Source organism: Stegastes partitus, unplaced genomic scaffold (genome assembly GCF_000690725.1).
Source record: "Stegastes partitus isolate 25-593 unplaced genomic scaffold, Stegastes_partitus-1.0.2 Scaffold1086, whole genome shotgun sequence".
NCBI classification, from domain to species: domain Eukaryota; kingdom Metazoa; phylum Chordata; class Actinopteri; family Pomacentridae; genus Stegastes; species Stegastes partitus.
In genome coordinates, this window is record NW_007578817.1 from 184,731 (window position 1) to 203,186 (window position 18,456).

Here is an 18,456-nt window from a genome sequence, read left to right on the forward strand (position 1 = left end):
AAATGAACAAACTTAGGCTCCATCGCCTACAATAAGTCCCCTGTGCCTCATCACCAGGCCACAGTGAGATCTGAAAAATTTCCACTCTTTAAAAATGTAAACCAGAGGGTAAATAATAATCCTATAGCAATGAGTGAGTTAGAGCGATGATATTGATAATAAAAAACAAAAATTTTACAATCAAAATTTAACCACTTACTACAAGTATTAATGTGTTTGTTTATTTGTGTTAATTTAATTGTTGATAGACAATTAATTATGAGGTGTTACCGACCCAATGGTGCTGCAGGCGGCACGTTGCTACAACAGATAGAGAGAGGCGGCTGCACCAGAGTCAGACCAGCACATTGTTCATTTAATTCATTTTATCGAAATCAGTTTTTTGTTGTTGTTGTTGTTTGTTTTGTTTTGTTTTTTAAATCCAGTAACCCCTCGCCCCCTTAGTAAACACTGGCGTTCTCAGCTGCAACTATAACAAATCTGATGCAGAAAATATTAAGCACGACAATGCATTTAGTTGTAGTTTTACGAGACAGCCTCTGTAATGACTAAGCAGTGCAAACCTTAAAAACACGGCATCAAGTTGCATTTAAGAGACACAGCCAGGTACAGGAACCTCCAGGGTTGAATGGGTCGACCAGTCAGACTGTCAGCATAAGAAAGTGTAACGTGGCTTTACGGAAAACGACAAGTACAACAGAAATGAGAACACAAAACATCATAAATAGTCAATGAAAAAAACAGACATTGTAAAAACAAACCTTTCTTCGACACTTCGCGTCTCATCAAGACTCATTTTTCTTCTTAAACCATGACAAGCTGATATGAGAAGCTGAAACTTGTGTCTGGCTTTAAAATGACAGAACAGTCCATCCCTGCCTGACTGATACACACATTAGATATTGATGATCACGACATGAGGCAGACTGGTTTGTACGTATTATGGCTCCAGGTTGCTTTAGTTTGTGCGTCATCACTGTGTATATTTACTGATGAGGATATAACTCTAAAGAGTCAAACGGGCATCAACCCTGCGTTTGTAAGGATGACGGTGCATTGAATTCTCTACTCATGTATTAATCTGAATAACTTCAAATATTCAGTGTTAAGCGCCACATGTCCATGGATGAATTAGAGAACTGTTAGCATTTGTTGTTTAAAAGTCAATCAACGATATTCAAACCAACTACAAACAGATGCAAATACACTAGACAGGACTCATAATAGAAACTAAACAATAGAAAACAACTATAAAAAGACACTAAGTGACAACAAAGACAATGAGACTGCAGTCAGAGGAGATATGACTCGAGCACAAAGAGAATGAAAGTGACCACAAAGAGAGAAAAAAGAGCCCCATGGGACACACAACAGCCACGATAGGATGCAATAATGAATAAATAAATCAGTTCTATTACAGAATAGTAACAGTCTATGATATATATACCTATGTCGCAGTTTAGATATGTCAGGGAACGGGGTCTCTGGGCTGTTTGTTTCTCCGGCAGGTCATCCACCAGAGGGCGCCCTAAGGGATCTTGTGCTGCTCTGGGGTTCATTCCCTGCAGGTGTGTTCTCTACACACCTGCAGCTCTCTACACACCTGCAGCTCGTCACTCCAGGGATAAAGGGAGCAGTCACCGTTCACTCACTGCCTGAGTGTTAACCATTGTGGTACACATCAAGCCTCCTCGAAGTATTTCGTGTGTTTCCTACCCGTGCGTACTTATAACCGACTTTTTCCCGAGTACCTGCTCCCAGCTAGTGTTCATCTGCGACCAGCCTGTACCAACCTGAGGCTATCTCCGCTGCTCTTTGGACAACCCTGCTCACAACCGGTACGCCTATACTTTTCACCCCCCACGGCCTGCCCGCCCAGCCACCCACCAGACCCTCGTCGACGTCCCAGCCGGATTACCCTCTTCACACATTCCTTGTTCTCTGTGAATAAAACCTTTATTTCAAACCCTCTTCTCCTGAGTGTCTCTCTGCATGTGGGTCAGGAGCATTGACAAAACCATGACAAGATACAGATGTGTGGCTCCATTTGTCGTGGCCCAAGCATCACATAAAACCTAAACCATATTTATATTTACATGCAACTGATGTAACTTCTCGTTTGAACCTCACAGGCATTCATTTGCTGATGTAACAGCCGTCTAAAGAGCATTTCAGCCAGGAGAGACTTGATTGAAACAGATAGCTTGAAAATGAATTAATTAATCTGACATATTGTTCTCAACAGAGGAGTGTTTGGCGATGAGACAAAAGGTATCAACAGCAGCTTAAAAATGAAGCCATTGCACTTCTTAAAGGAGTAAATACCACAAAGAGCCTCTGGGTGCTGCCTCCAGACATCTCCACCTCAACAGACTCATTTTCAGAAAGCTTCAGCTTCTCTCGTGAAATTCTAAATCAACATATTTTTTTAAATAAAATGATGACGTCCTTAGTTAAATTCAATCCTTGTGATCAGTGAGCTGGAGGTCATTTTTAACACATTAGTGCCACATTAAGCAGATATTGTGTTTGGAGACGTGACCAGTCAGTTCAGTGGTGAGTCTTTTACAAGACATTTGGATTTAGCTGTGGTATAATCAAATCAATCAAATCAAATCAAGTTTATAGTCATTTTGCTCTACGTAGAATAGTAGTACAGACAAGATGAAAGAGTGTTTCTTCAGGGTTTAATAACTTAAAGCAATTTAAATAAAGAAGTGTTTGCATATCTGTATCAGCAGTTCAGCATTCTGACAGCTTGTGGAATGAAAATTCTGGAGGTTCTTCCTTTAACGCACCGGAAACGTTTGCCTGATGGTGGCAGTTTGAACAGATGATGACCGTTATTTTGTCAGCGCTTCTTAGTGGAGTTCCTTAAAAAAAAAAAAATCACCAAACATTTTCCAAAAACAGTTTTGCCGTTTGTTCTTTAATCAGTTTACTGTCATTATGGTATATCGAGATGGATGGTAATATATGGTATTATGTTTTTCTTTTATTCTCAAAATATTCTGATTCTGCTGCANGGGTTGTATATTTTCATTTGCAGATTTCAGGATTAACTTGTGCGTCTTGCAGAAACCTGTGAAATGTATTTTTGATATTTTGCGAAGGTCATGAAAAAAATGAAATGTGAGGTTTTGTCGTCTCTTATGGTTGTATGGGAAAACAAAACAAGATAGATCAGGTGTATATACGCGGCAGCATATTTTGAGGTATCACTCATTTGCTTACAGTAGAAACGCCTTTTACATCTGTGTTTCTAATAACATCTATATTGTATGTTGATGTTTTTCAGAATGTCCCGCTGAGACGAATGTAGAAGTTCGCCCTAGAAACCCTTAACTGTTTTGACAAATATCTTGTTGTGTTTTGATATGGGGTTTGACTATGTTTGTGTTTACTCATATCTCTCCCAGTTGATGAACTGCAGTGCAATATTACCGAACATAAAGCGACGCAATCTGAACACCGGATGTGGTGGTGATTCATTTTTTACGGCACGACACCGAATGACTTCAAACGGTTGATCCGGTAAACAGATTAAAGAGCTTTAATACATAATGGTGACACGTTTGACTCGTAACTGATTCACAGCGCTTGTGGATTCCCCGTATCAGTTTTTATCTCGAGTGGAAAACAAATAAAATGGCCTGCAGAGAGCTGGGATACAAATAGAACTGTTAACTTTTGAACTGTATGGATGAAAAACTTCATCTGAAGGACCGATTATCGCACGCTGCCACACTGAAAACAAAATAAAAGTCTCAGTTTCTCAATATAACCAAACATTTGTTCTCCATAGTAATAGAAAACTAAGTATTCAGTTTAAGAGAGCTTTAAATTTAAATTGTATTCCTCTGGGGCCACTGGTTCACATTTAAATGTCAAGTTGGTGGGATTTAGGGGGATCTTGAGCAGAAATAGATATACATAATCATGTTTTTATTAGTGTATAATCACCAGATAATAGTCATATTTGTGTTTTTGTCAGCTCACAATCAGTTTGATGAGACACTTAACCCCTTATCCCACTCTGGACAAACCAAACACTGGATCTAGAGGGCTTGTCGTGTTCTTACATTAAAGTACAGCCACGGTAGGTTCTCTGCANCGTCCCTCGAGGTCCTTAGTTAAAGCTCCAGAGGCAGGGCAGCTTTACAATCCATACCTGATGCAGCTACAGCACCTTTCTGCCTTGATATCCCTAGCTTCCAGCTCCTCTCCCTGCCATGCAACAACATGCAAGTTTTCAACATAAAGCCAACAATGTCACACACTGCATATCTGAAAAGAGCTTGTTGAACATGAACCCTTTCACCACTAAGTAACTTTGCTTGAAATTCCTGATCAGATATGGTTTTGAGTAATTACTCATAAGTAGACGTCACATCTTTACATATCTGGTGTCAATCAAAAGTAGACGGTTAAATATAAATGGAAGTTTACTCTTGTCATATCCCCACAGGTGTGAAAAAGAAAAGGTGAACTTCATAATTATCAGGGATATATGCAATTAATTACACCCATTTTGGTGTCAAAGTTTTTTGAGCTGATTCTGGACAGTTGCAATGTGCTGAATCCAAATATTACATCGGTTTTGCTCAATGAGGTCAAAATTTTGATTTGATAAAACATGCTATTTACTAGTATTTACCTTTACAAATGTTTACACTCATCAACTTTTGGATCATTAACTTATGAAAAGGACTAGAAAGTGAAATTTTTCCTCTGAAATCTGATTTCATATGAAAAAATTACTCAAATAAATCAGTCGCTAATGTCAAAAAATGTGATTGATTTAGTGGCAAAATTGATTTTTTTTTTAATCGAGTTGGCATAAAAACCTGACCTGATACAGAAAAGCAGATGTCATTTTTGGATTCAGCGTTGCAAAAATGTCCTAAATCAGTTTTAAAAAATCCTAGACACCTTCAAAGAAGTATTTTTTTGTAACCCAGTGTTATTTACTTTGTTCATAGCCAGAATATTGCAATTAAACTGCTCCTACTTGAAATTGAACAATGTTGTAGGTGCAACCAATACCAGGGGGNAGTTCCCAGCGGGAGCAGCCCAGACTGTTTCTTCCAAGAAGATGCATCATAAAACTCCAGAAAACCCCGTTATCAATCTTCAGACTGCCCTCAATACAAGAATCATGTTGAATAATGAGTGAGTCAGACTCATTAAACTTCTCTGATGCGGCTGAGGGTTTAATTTATTAAATTTATTTAACATTACAGAAAACTAGACATATTTCTAAAGGTATTAAACATCCTAAAACTCCAGAAATGTAAATAATAATCATTATTTTTGATCAAACAAACTACTTGTTGGATTTCACTGCTGCAAATCGTGCTGGAAGTTACTTTTAGTAACACCTACAGACGCTTTTTGTGGTATAACGAGAAGATGGTGACGTTGGACCTGCAGCTGAACCACTACCTGTTTCTCACTTATTGCTCAGTTTTAAGACAAACTATTCGCCCACCGTCCTGCAGCCGTCTACTGAGCCGGCTACACTAACAAGTAGTTTGCCCATGTTGCTAATAATGTCATATTTCAAAAGTTGAAAAGCTGTTTTAATTGCAGGCTTTGTATGGGCCATGTCCGTGATGGGGCCCTGTTTACCCAGTTCCAGCGCTGAAGTCAGTCCGACGCCCCTGGACACTGGTGCCGGACGCGCCGTGACGGCCTATTAAACATAATGACCTAAAGAGGCAGAGGAGTAACTCTGCCTGGATGTAAACATGTTTCTGAAGGAGGTGTTTTGAAGCAGGCAGGCGTCGAGGAGAGACAGGAGGGGGGTTCATTCAGAGACCGACGGCAGCTCAGGAAGTGAACTTTAAACAACTCGACGGCAGAAAAACTGATAGCCTTTCATATGAGTGTACTCACCCAAAGAGGATTTCTTCTTTTTTTTTTTCAATAAGCCACTAGCACCTCACTGTGCAGCAGCTCTGGACAACAACAAGCAGATCCTGATGTCATTACAGCACTCTTTTTTTTTTTTCCTTTCTAAACATAATTTTTATGAGTATGTGGAAAGAAACAAGGAACGACATCTGGCAAAAACGTGTGTTTTTTAAAGGGACTTGAACAAACCCGGTTTTGTGGGACTTTGGGTAATAGGTCAGAGAGGCTTAGCTCAGGGAAACTTTGGGCAAATATAAATGAAGCTTTCAAGCTTGAAAAAAAAAAAAAAAGAAGGGCAAGAAAGAGGAGGCACACTTGTTGTTTTCAGCGAGCTCCTTCGGGGCTACTAGTCTTGGATAGACTACTGTGAGACTGTGCGTAACACTCCACAGGAAAATTGCTTAAAGAACCAACTGCAGACGAAGACAATGAGGTTTTTTGAGCTTGTTCCAGAGCGGTTTCCTCAAACGTTAAGTGGAACCAAGCGGCAGCGTGGCCGAGGAAGCCGGCGTGATGAGCGCAGGGTGACGGTGCTCCGTTTAAAAGTACTCAATTAACGCCGAGTAAATACTGGAGACGTAATCGTGCTGAATTTTAAAAGACTCCAATAAAAGTACCAGTAGCTTTACCAATAACAACAATGTAGCCTTTCTGTTTTTCCACTTACCTCACCGCAGAGCCGCTGTATAAAACAGCTTTTTGTTGTTGTTATGTTGTCACAGCTGAGAGGTGCCTCGGACGGACGCATAAACCGAAGAGAAACACGGCCAGAGTCGGTACAATCGCACGCTGTGGAAACTCGTGTAATGTCTCTCTTGAGGGAGATGACTCATCTACCTTTAGAGCTGTGCTTTGAAAACTGATCAGATACGCTTATTAGGTTTATTAATCAGAATGTTAGTACCACATCGGTGTCTCCAAGCACAATCATCCGGCGGCCATTTAACATAGTCTAGCTTAGTTAGCCTGATTCCTACTAGCACCCTAAAATATTACTAGTTAACACATTTTTTGTTAAACTAGAGAAAGAGTCTCTCTATCCACAGATAGCATGGTGCATCCACTTTTAGCCCATGATGTATGGCTCAAACTAACTAAACATACATATTTTTGCCATACAAACACAGGCAGAACTCTATTTTTTAAAGTGTGAAACTCTTATTTCAATTTTAATGACAAACCATGTTAGAAACGTATTCGCTCGCTGTAACGTGAGCCGGTGTTTTGGATCTAATCATCCACTAAACGCCTGATATGTTCTGCCACTTGAGTTTTCTTAACAGCGTACTTGGATGACATTACATCTCACTGATTGTACTTTCCCTCATTTTTCTTAATTCCCTTAAATCCAATCAATCCTCATCACCGATCACGCTGACTCAATGTGACCAGAAGTCCAAAAAAAAAGTGCTCGATAATACTCGTTTCCCTCATCGCATAATCGCTCCGTCTCTTCCCGTCACTGGAACATGTGAACAGGCAGAGACATAATTTAAAGCCATTAAGTCATGGCTTGGCCAGTACATACTGAAACTAACCATTTTTAGATCAGAACAGACAGAGGAGGAAGGGGATATATAATACCCCTGTTTTGGAGTTTGAATAAAGGCAACGCTTTGTTCTCTGTGTCTGTAAACGGTTTGGATTAGGACTACAGATGCAGGACTTGGAGGCATAATATTCTCTGCGGAGCATGGCAATAGCCATGACAGCAATGAAAAACACTGCAGCCTGTGTCCTGGAAAAACAGTCGTATCTGGGACCTGAGGAGACTTGAAAAACAATGGTGGAGATGACTTGGTTTATTACCACCTTTTACGGCAGAGCAGGTCCCAGCTGCAAAAGGTCAGGCCCTAAAAAATATAATCCCCAAGATTTTCCTTATATCCAGCCTGGGTTTTGACACTATTTATGGCAGGCATTGGCCACTATGGGCTTTAACGTTCACTCAGGAGGCAATAACTGATGTATTTGATATAGTACACATATAACACAGGGGATAAAGTTGGATACGTGTTCGTCATTGTTACAGCCCCAGAGCCTCTGTCTTCTCTCACTCTTGTCTTGCAGGTTTCTGGCTGGGCGGAGCCTCCAATCTGCTAACCTGGTGCACCTGGCCAATCTCACTGACTATATAAGCCGGCCTGCTGTGCCAGATCGCTCTCTTCTCCCTTACCAGCCATGCTCCTGTGTTTGTCTCTGTTTGTTTGTTTGTTTCATGCTGACAACATGCACCACACATCAATCACTGCACTCATACACCCTCGCACACCACTGGCGCTCACAATCACACCTCACGGTTCTACTTTGTTTCAATAAATAGCCTTATGTTACAGCTGAATCCACCTGTGTGTTTCCTCCTTTGTTGCGGCCTAAGAGCCAGTCGTAACAGTCATTTAGACTGTAAAACATGATCATTTTACTGATTGAGACTTTTTTTAAATTAAAAAATATAATAAAACACCAAGACACAAAGAATTTCTGGGTCACTTGCGCTTTTTCCCTTTTGTTTTTTATGTTTTTATACGCCATTATGAGTATGATCAGCTAGACTGCATCTTTTCAGGGTCTTAAAACTCAGTGTTTGGAGATTTGTTCCTACCTTCTGACTGTGATTGTGTCCGGGCGGGTCGATCAGTCTTTAAAGTGGAACCGCAGCGTTCAAACCAAAGAGGGCCGGAAGTTGCTGATGACATGTCCTCCAGCGGAGAGTTGTTACTTTTTATGGTCCTCAGACAATAATGCAATAGAGTAATAGCTTCTAGCAGTCAAATCCAACCTCCAAACGCCGTTGTCCTCATGATTTTTTAATCAACTTTTTACTTCATTACTTAAAATCCACATCAGAAAACGTTGGTCGTCGAAGCTCCGCCCATCCTGTCGGTCCACCTGCTCCAGCTCCTTTGGGAATATCTGAGATTTAATCCTTCTCCAGCTCCCAGACGTCCCTCGTCGCGTCTCCTCTTGGCATCTACCAGTGTCTCCTCTAAACACCATTAACTCTAATTCAAGCCCTGAAATCAGCGCCTGTTACCTGCCCTACAGCTTCCGGGTGCAAGTCTACTGGCTCCGCCCACCACAGTGACGTCTCAGCCCTCCTGCAGCTCCGGCGCCCCCTGCTGGTGTAGCCCTTCTCCTCCAGCCTCACCTCTGTTGCCACATACTGGCAGGTAATGATACCGATATAGTTAAATTCTGTTCAGTCCATCTGAATGAGGCTGAGGAGGAAAAGTCTTGATGGTTGTGTTGAAATATCTGTTCTTCACAAGAGCATGATTCAAGACGATACAATATTACAATGTTTAAGGTCGCTTTCAAAGTTTAGAGATACAACTAAATCATCTTCATCATCAGATTATCAGCTCCTCCTGACCAAGAGGCTTAACGCACCAACAGTCCCACCCAGGGCTCCAGACTGGGACCACATTTTTGAGAGCATGCGAGTTTAAATTTCAAGTGGTCGCATTTGTGCAAGTAAATCATGAAGCTGTGTTGCTGTCGCTCTAACTGGCGAGGGCAGCTGCTATGTTGGCTATACTGGTGAATAGTAGTACTTTAATAACTTCAGTGGCTCTGTTAGTCTGTCTATGGCTGATACGTAAAACAAGTTGTTTAACCGCTGTGTGTTTCAAAGATAAAGGCGGCTGGTGGAGAAAGACGGGTCCTTGGTCATCTTGGACAGTTCTGATATTAGAATGCATTATTGGACACGCCTTTCTGAGCACACCGCTGCCACCAAGCAGCAGCTAGTTTTCACAGTGACGTAAATTTAATGTGCATTGATAAGCAGATTTTCAGCAAGTGAATTGTTTCACCTGTGACACAGTGGAAGTGCTGCCAGTGGAAAAGTTTAGTCGGGAGTCCTGCTCCATGCCATCTTTCTTCACCAACGGCAGATCACGCCTCGTGCTAATTAGAATAGCAGGTACAGGTGGCTCAGTGGTGCATGGCTACCACTGTCAGCTCACAGCTCAAAGGTCCGTGGGCCTCTCTGAGTGGAGTTCACATGTTCTCCCTGCGTGGGTTTTACCAAATGGTTTGGGTTCTTCCTACAGTCCCAAGACGTGCTGAGATTATTTGATGATTCTAAATTGTCCATAGGTGTGATGGACTGGTTACCTGTCCAGGTGAATCTTGCCTTCACCCAAAGTCATGCAGGGACCTTATATCTGTCTCCTCTTTAGAGAAGCATAAGCAATCCATTGACCTTAGGCTTTCAAAGCTGATATTATAAAGGTGCTCTGATCTTAATTGCCAGCGCTCAGATGCTTTCTGTTCCTTCTCTTCTATGATCCAGTGCCTGGCGATGAGTCTCTGTTCAACACAGACTCTGGGAAGGCCCTGCCAGGCCTTGGTTTGCTCGCCTCCACCTCACATGCCAACATCAGGGTCTCTCTCCTGAGCTACCCAACATATTCCTTCCGCTCATCCTACGCAGTGTATGAACATTTCCTCTACCTGAATGCCATCAAAAATCACTCAAAGGCCACGAACAGTTCATGTTATACATAATTTGCAACACCATTTCATGTCAGATCCTTAAGGTGGTGCATGCTTGCACAAATTTAAAGGATCTGCGTCATGCTCGACATCCTTCATAGTCTCATATCTCACATAGTATATTTCTTTGTATCAAGTCACCACAATGGTGTCTTGCCAGATGTTCATCAGTGTGCATTCAGCATGCTGCTGATCACCTGCATCCAGATGTGAAGGTTGTGCATGCCTGCATGAATCCAAAGGAAATGTGTCATTCCTACTTCTCACATAGTCTCATCGTATAGTGTGTTTCCTTAGTTTTAAGTCACTGTAAAGGTGTCTTGAGCGAACTGAGTAAGTAAATACAATATAAATGGTTAAATCTGACAAAGTGTCCTGTCTGAACTGTTATAGTGAAATAAATGTATTCAGTTTCTAGAATTAGATGAGACAATCTGCCCTACTCTCCAATATATCTGCTAAGTTTGATGCTACAGCTGGTAGCTAACGTCAGCCCATCCAAGCTCCCATAATCCACCTTGCAGCAACTCAAACATTCACAATTTAACACAGTATATGCCACTTTTAAAGTTCATAACAAAAGCAAACTCATAAAAACAACACTTTATTGTTACTTATAACCCGTTAAACTGATGCAGGCTAGCTGTTACCATCAGTTTCCAAGCTTTATGCTAAGCTAACAAACTCACAAACAGACGGCTATGAATGTGGTACTGGTGTTTGTTATTTGTGGATTTTTTTTTTGCTTTTTTTTCACCAAACTCTTGGTAACAAAGCAAATAAGTGACAATATATTCCTTTGACGATGCGATACAGCTTTGTACTGTTGAGGATAAATGCAGAGTTAAGTGATAATCATCTGTGGGTTATGAGTGAGTTTTGTAAATATGTTGTTCATATAAAAATATGAATTACAGCAGCTTTAAAAGAAAACCTTAAATCTGCTATTATTATTTTAAATTGTATTATTATTGTTGTTATTAGTAAATGTAAGAAAATTATTCAAGTGAAACTAATGACCTGCCTAAGGTACTTGTTTGCCACCTAAATGAAAGAAAAACAGTATTTTATGCACCTTATCTACTTGGCCACCAGCCAGCACAAACAAGGCAGCAGCATTAATCTCACAACAGGCGTGTTGCATATTACAGAGCTGTCGGTGTGTTTGGGCCTTTCTTCCACATTAGCATCTATTTATTTATCAAATACCCACTCGTGGAGCATAATGACACCACACCATTTGTTTCTTCAAATGGAATGTATGATTTCAGATATGAATAATAATTCATCGGTTTGCACAGGGCGCCACAAATAGTCCGGAAAATAATCTGCAATGTAGAAGAATCCTGACAGATTTCATGATGTGTATTATATCGTATATTAAGAGAAATGTTGTGCGTGCCCCTGTGTGGAGGTGTGGGCAAGAGGGACCCCTGAGGTTGTTGACGACAGAATTGGTTGACAACCTTGAAAGGCAGGCGGTAATCTCTGACCTGGTCGTGTTTTTATAGGTTAAACAAATGAAAACGGAAAAGACACAAACAACTGTAGGATATGTGGTGGATTGAGGGCAGTCTCTTCTCTTCTCTCTCTGTCTTTCTTTCTCTTTTAATCTCAACATAACACTGCAGAAGCAACTACAACGAAAACTATGACAAAAGAAACCACATTGTGTATTTGTAATGTAACAGTCTTCATAATCAATAGGATGTGGGAGGAAAACATCGCTGCTCGTCATGTGCGTCATTATGGCCAAAGGTTCATTAACCTCTCTAACTCTTTCATCTTGAAACATGACTCCCTTCTGCCTTATCTGCATGTGTACATTCTGCTGCACAGTGAGTCACAAATAAGAGTCGCACTCATTCAAAAAGCAAATATTTCCGCCTCCAGTGCACGTTATCATAATCTGATAATTTAAGTCAGAAGAGAGTCTGGCACTGTTGAAGGGAACTAGCAGAAAAGTAGAATTCATCTAACACTAGAGTCTTGATAAATTGATATTCTTTTTTTTTCTTTTTGTACTTCAGCATATAAAATAAACAAAAAGATGTTTTTGTAAGTTGTAACCAAGATGATGTCATTATTTGATATGTTGATTTTGCACGAAGGTTGTTAGCATGCCAGGCTAAACGACGTAGTTCTGATTCCAAGGAGCATGTCCTTAACTAAATACAGTATACAACAAAAGTGAATACACCCTTGTGCAATAGTATATACTCGTTAAATGATGAAAAAAATCAATCAATCAATCAATCAATCAAACTTTATTTGTACAGCACATTTCATACAAAGAACACAACACAAACTGCTTTACAACCATTAAAACAAATCCGTCCCTCCCATATGCTATATATACATATATACACACACACCCATGCACACACCCACACACACACACAACCATACACTCTCACCACTGACAGTAGGGAGACATAGCATGGCACAGAGGATTGTGGGAAACGCTACCATTCGGGCCGTCCATACTGGGAGGAGCAGCAGGCCATGAACACTGGGGGGGCGCCGGCACCGAGACCCCGTCCCAACCCCGACAGACAGGAGGACCCCCACACCGAGGTGGGGAGCCCCCCAACCAGCCGGGCCGAAGGGACCTGCAGACAGCAGCCCCAGCAGCAGACCGGATACAACCCCCAGTGTGGACGACCCCCCGAAGGAAACACTGGAGCTGAATAAGAAAAGAAAGTTAAAAGACTAAAAAATACACAATGTAATAAATGAATAATGATAAGAACGTAAGAAGGAATATAAAAGGTCAGTTAAAAGCCTGATTAAAAAGGTGTGTCTTTAACCTTCTTTTAAAAACATCGACAGTCTCTACAGTCCTGAGGCCCTCCGGCAGGCTGTTCCACAGGTGGGGCCATAATGGCTAAATGCCACCTCACTGTGGGTTCTGGTTCTGACTACTGGTATGGGTCAAAGGCTGCTGCCGGAGGACCTCAGGAGTCGATATGGTAAAAGCAGGTCAGATAAATAAGAGGGCGCGAGGCCGTTAAGACATTTAAAAACTAGCAAAAGAACCCTAAAATCGATCCTGAAGCGGACGGGGAGCCAGCTCAGAGCCGACTCTGTTCTTAAGATGATAAAAACCTATTTCTGTTATATTTTTGATATGTGGGATAAAATTCAGCTCAGGTTCACACCGAAATCAATCAACTCTCAATAACTGCATTATGTCTGAGTTGACACGTAGAGCATTTTACCTCATGAACAATCGAAAACAAATAGGCCGCTTTAGAAAGGCTATATTAAAAAGACAGCTCCCAAAACAGAAACTAATGTCGGCATCATGGCTACACGTGAAAACGATCTGCCACAGGAACAGACCAATCTAACTGTGAGAAAGAAAAGGAAACAGAAAGATCAGTGACCCACTAAAAGTCAGTTGAACCACAGTAATCAGGAGCTATAGATTGATCCATAGTGCCACTCATCAGGGCTGCAGTGGTCGTCCTCCTAAAGTGATGCCACAGACGGCGTGCTGTTTGCACAGACTGCCTGATAAACAGACGGGCAAGTGCTTCAGACTTGGTACAGGGGGTTATTTAGGGTCGTTAGTCCTGAGCCTCGCTGAGGATTAGCACATCTGCTGCTGCATATACGCTAATGTTGCTAAAGTTCCGTCACGTGTCAGCAACGTAAACCTTTCCTCTTGTTAAAGTGCAGTTAAAAATACAAACAATAAAGCATATCCGTACTTTACAGTTTTCCATGTATTATTTATGAAACGTTTTAGTTTAATTTAATTTTTTTTTAAGGGTGCAGACTTTTTGCCTCAGACATGTAGTCATAGCTTGGAGTCATTTTATCACGGAGCCCATATGAGCCTGAAGTCCATGTTTCACTTGGTTTATGTTCAAAACCTGCTGACTGATTAGCTGCAGATTTTAAAACCATCTCACAGAGCTTTTAGTTAACTCCATAGCTAGAACTAATTAGATATATTTGGCTCATAGTTAGTGCTTTTTTCTAACAAGGTAACTCTCTAGGAATAGGAAAGCCATCCCTGTCTACCTCGATCCAAAATTATCAACCCATTGTTTTCAGAAATTCCAAAAAGTTTTCCAGCTCCTGCGTTTCCTTGTGCACGGTGCCACATCCTGCACATCCTCAGCAGGTTAGGAAAATACAACTCAGTTTTCTAGTTGCAGGGAGCTTTTACAAATTGAAAGCTTTTACGGATTCAAAATCCATTCTGTGCCTGCTGTAAACTCGGATGTCTTTGATCCGGGACAAAATTACAGTCCTGTGTTTCTTCTATAATATTCTACAGTCTTGCCAATGGTAATGTTGCTTAGCAACAGGGGCAACTTAGGCTCCACCCACAGGCAGCCAAAGGACCGCTGTGGATAATCGCGTGAAAGCGTAACAGTAAACAACTTTTAGCCAAAATGTGCCAAACAACTTCAAATTTTTCACAGCAATTCCTCAAGACCACCTCTTTTATAATAGTGGTTTATGGTGATTTTTTTTTTTTCCCCCAAAATACCAACAGTGACTTCTGGAACAAATCTGCTGCAATGCTGAGTGGCGGTTTTGTATCCAGCTGTGGTGATACATCCCCGCATATTCATTTTGGGCACAACATTCTGCTGGGATTTTATGTCCTATCTGGCCTGCGAACACCTGGACGGATGAGGGACAACATGGCTGCAGTGAAGGATTTCTTGGACTTCCCTGCTTAGTCTGCAACCCAGACTTGTGCAAGCTGAAGATACATGATGTGTCAATGTACGTCTAAGTGTTGAGATGTCTGTAATTCGCTTAAAACAGCCCAGTGGAGTGGATCCTAATTAAAAAACTACGCTCATGCTTTAGCAAAATGTAAGCACAAACATGTAAACACACAGCTCGATGTGCAAAACCACAAAAGTAGTTGAATCTCTAGCCCTAAATGTATATATGAAGGGAAAAGACAAAGACACTTAATCCACCAAATAAGATGAGGCTTGCCAGTGTAACTAAAAGCCAACTAAGCTGTCTAAGAAGTGCATTAGCAGCAGGAGGGCTGTTTGTCCGAGTGCTACTATTGTTGGTGGCGGTGGTGGGGATTGGATTGGGGGGTGGGAGAGGTTGAGAGTCTTTGCAGTTTTATTCAAACCAAATGCTTAATTCTGGGAAGGAATCTTTATTCCCAACAACACATTCTGAAAACAAATATTACACACTGCTGCCGGTACTGTGAGCATCTCAGGAGAGCAAGTGAAAATACATGTTTGTGTGTGTTTGTGTAACTCATGTTGTGGGGACATAAATCCTTTTACACAGTGACACCGCAGGGACCCGCATCTGTGTGTGGCTTAAAAACAAGCCTCCATACTGTCAGTCATCAAATTTAAGTGTGAAGACCTGGTTTAGGTTCAGTGAAGGTTTAGAGTAAGGAAAAGTTAATGTAAGTCAATGAAGTAGCTTCTGAAGAAATGGAAACACAACTGTGTGTGTGTCGGGGGGGTACTTTAGAAAAACAAAAAATTTTGGCAAAGGGTCAATCCCCGGGGAAAACACTCTTCTTGGAAAAGCATTTTTAACAACTCAGAGGTGGGAAACGAAACAGCTCACAGTTAGATCGATGTGTTTGTTTCTCGGATCTGATCGTTTTACAGCACATCAAGTCATGAAAGCCTCCCCAAACAGATTTAGTGGTGGTTGTACTGTACGTCAGTGTCAGGTGGGTGAGGTGAGAGTAAATAGACTTACTCTGATCACCCAGTGACCTGCTGCAGCTTCCTGTTTACATGGCAGGGTTTAAAGCTGCAGGGGTCTGCCGGTCAGCTGGTGAGGCTAAAGCTGGTTACGGCTTCAACACAAGATAACACACAGTTAAGCACAAGACCACTCGGCCCGCACTAACACCAAGATTACAAGCATTTTAAGTTCATTTTAGTTAATTATATGTACTTATTCATATGTTTTCTTATTTATTTTGGATGCCATGTTGTTTAAAACTCACACTGCCGAGAAGACGCTGACTTATATCTCCCCTCCAGTATTTCTTCAGTGACAATGCCAGCTTTGTTGACTGTATCGTCTGTGATTGAAGAGGAACACATTTTCCCCATTTTACTTTTGGCACGTTGCAAGCATTACCAGAGGAAATAAATCAATTTGATTCATTAGGTCCATCTGTGGCTTACATAATATGCATATGTGTAGGTGTTTGTGAGTTTGAATGGAGCAGCCGAAACCAATTAAGTTCGCGGGGCGAAGAAAAGAACCTCTGTAGATTTCATGAGACTGTGTTCCTGAGTAATCACTCTGAGCTCTGCATTTCCTCAAATACAACATCAGAATTAGTCTTAAAATATTTGTCGGGACCTAAAATTGGTCGCAGAGATAATTCCGGTAGAGCCTAGCCTACCAGGACACAAGGACTTCCTAATGTATGCAACAAGCTGACTATTGATTTGAGTAAAGATGTAATCTGTGCGGGGGAAACAGAGACGTGTTTACTGGATGCAGGGAACGGCATCCTGCTTCTCTTTAAACATTTTGTACCCGGCAACCTCACAGGACCTCTGTCTAATTACAGCCAGTATCAACTGAGAGAGGCGGGGTGGTTGGTAAATGAGTCAGGGTCCATTTCATATGTGGGGAATGCAAAAGTGTTGCATTGAGGAAATGTTTAAAACTGCTATCACCGACAAAATCGCATCACTTGTGCAGCAGCGGTAGGAACCGCAGTAGCATAGGTCTTTTTTTTTTAAAGCAGGTGTGTCCTAGCAGGAAAAGCTGTAGTGCTTTAATAAAGTTTCCCAGTAAGTCATGAACCTGAAGCAGCTGAACTTCAGCAGTGAACTTGAGCCATGATTCACAACAGTGTTTACAATTAAATAGTAGTTTTTGTTGTAAATGGTATGCAATAGTACTTCGCACTGGGCAATAGGAATGCAGTATACAATAGAGGAGAGTACACATCTGTGCAATATCACTTAAAAGTCAAATGTATCACCTTCCAATAGGTGCATTACATCAGTTTACACACACTTTATTAAAAAAAACAGGCCCCACAATAGTAACTCAATACATCAAAAGTCAGTATATGTTTCAATACAGAGAATTTAAATCTTTTAATTTTTTGTTTTTCATTGGCTGCAGGGTGACTCAGTGGTTAGCACGTCGCCTCGTAGCTAGAAGATTGCTGGTTCGCGTCCTGGTTAGGATCTTTCAGCCTGGAGTCTCCATGTTCTCCCCGTGCAGCGTCGGTTCTCTCCGGGTTCTTCGGCTTCCTCCTACAGTCAGAAAACATGTTGAGGTTAATTGGTGATTCTAAATTGTCCGTAGGTGTGAATGTGAGTGTGCTTGGTTGTCTGTCTCTAAGCGTAGCCCTGTGATAGACTGGTGACCTGTCCAGGGTGTCCCCTGCCTTCACCCTGAGTCAGCTGGGATAGACTCCAGCCCCCCACGACCCTAGTGAGGATTAAGCGGTGTACAGGTAATGGATGGATGTCCGCCTTTATTTTTATGACTCAATCATCTTCATCGTGGAAGATACCAAAGTTCTGGACCAGCATCCTCTGTGGTCTTTGGCCGCCTGTGGGTGGAGCCTAAGTGGCCCCTGTTGCTAGGAGACGTCATCAATAGCAATACTCTAAATTGCTATCGATCAAATGCAGAATTTTAATTTTGACAGAAATAAAAGACATCTGAGTTCACACTGGATGAAGCTTCAATCCGTCTCAAATTTGTAAAAGTTCCTCTGTGACAGGAGGTCACACTCTGCAGAATTGTGCGCAGGAACTAGAAAACTTCTTAGGCTGAAAAGTTTTTGAATAATTTATGAAACAACGGGTTCTTATTCTATGACAGAGGCAGACAAGAGCGGCTCCATTTCTAAACAGCGACTGCTATTCGACGGGCTAAAAAGGCAGCTTAAACAAACAGATTGTATCTGTCTTTAGCTCTGGCTAACCGGTTAACTGAAGGTCTGTGAGTTGGTTTAGGAATCTGCAACTAATCAGTGTCTGGTTTGTGAATGCAACCCGGGGAGATGTGCATTCAGGACAGTGTAGATTGTTTGATAAA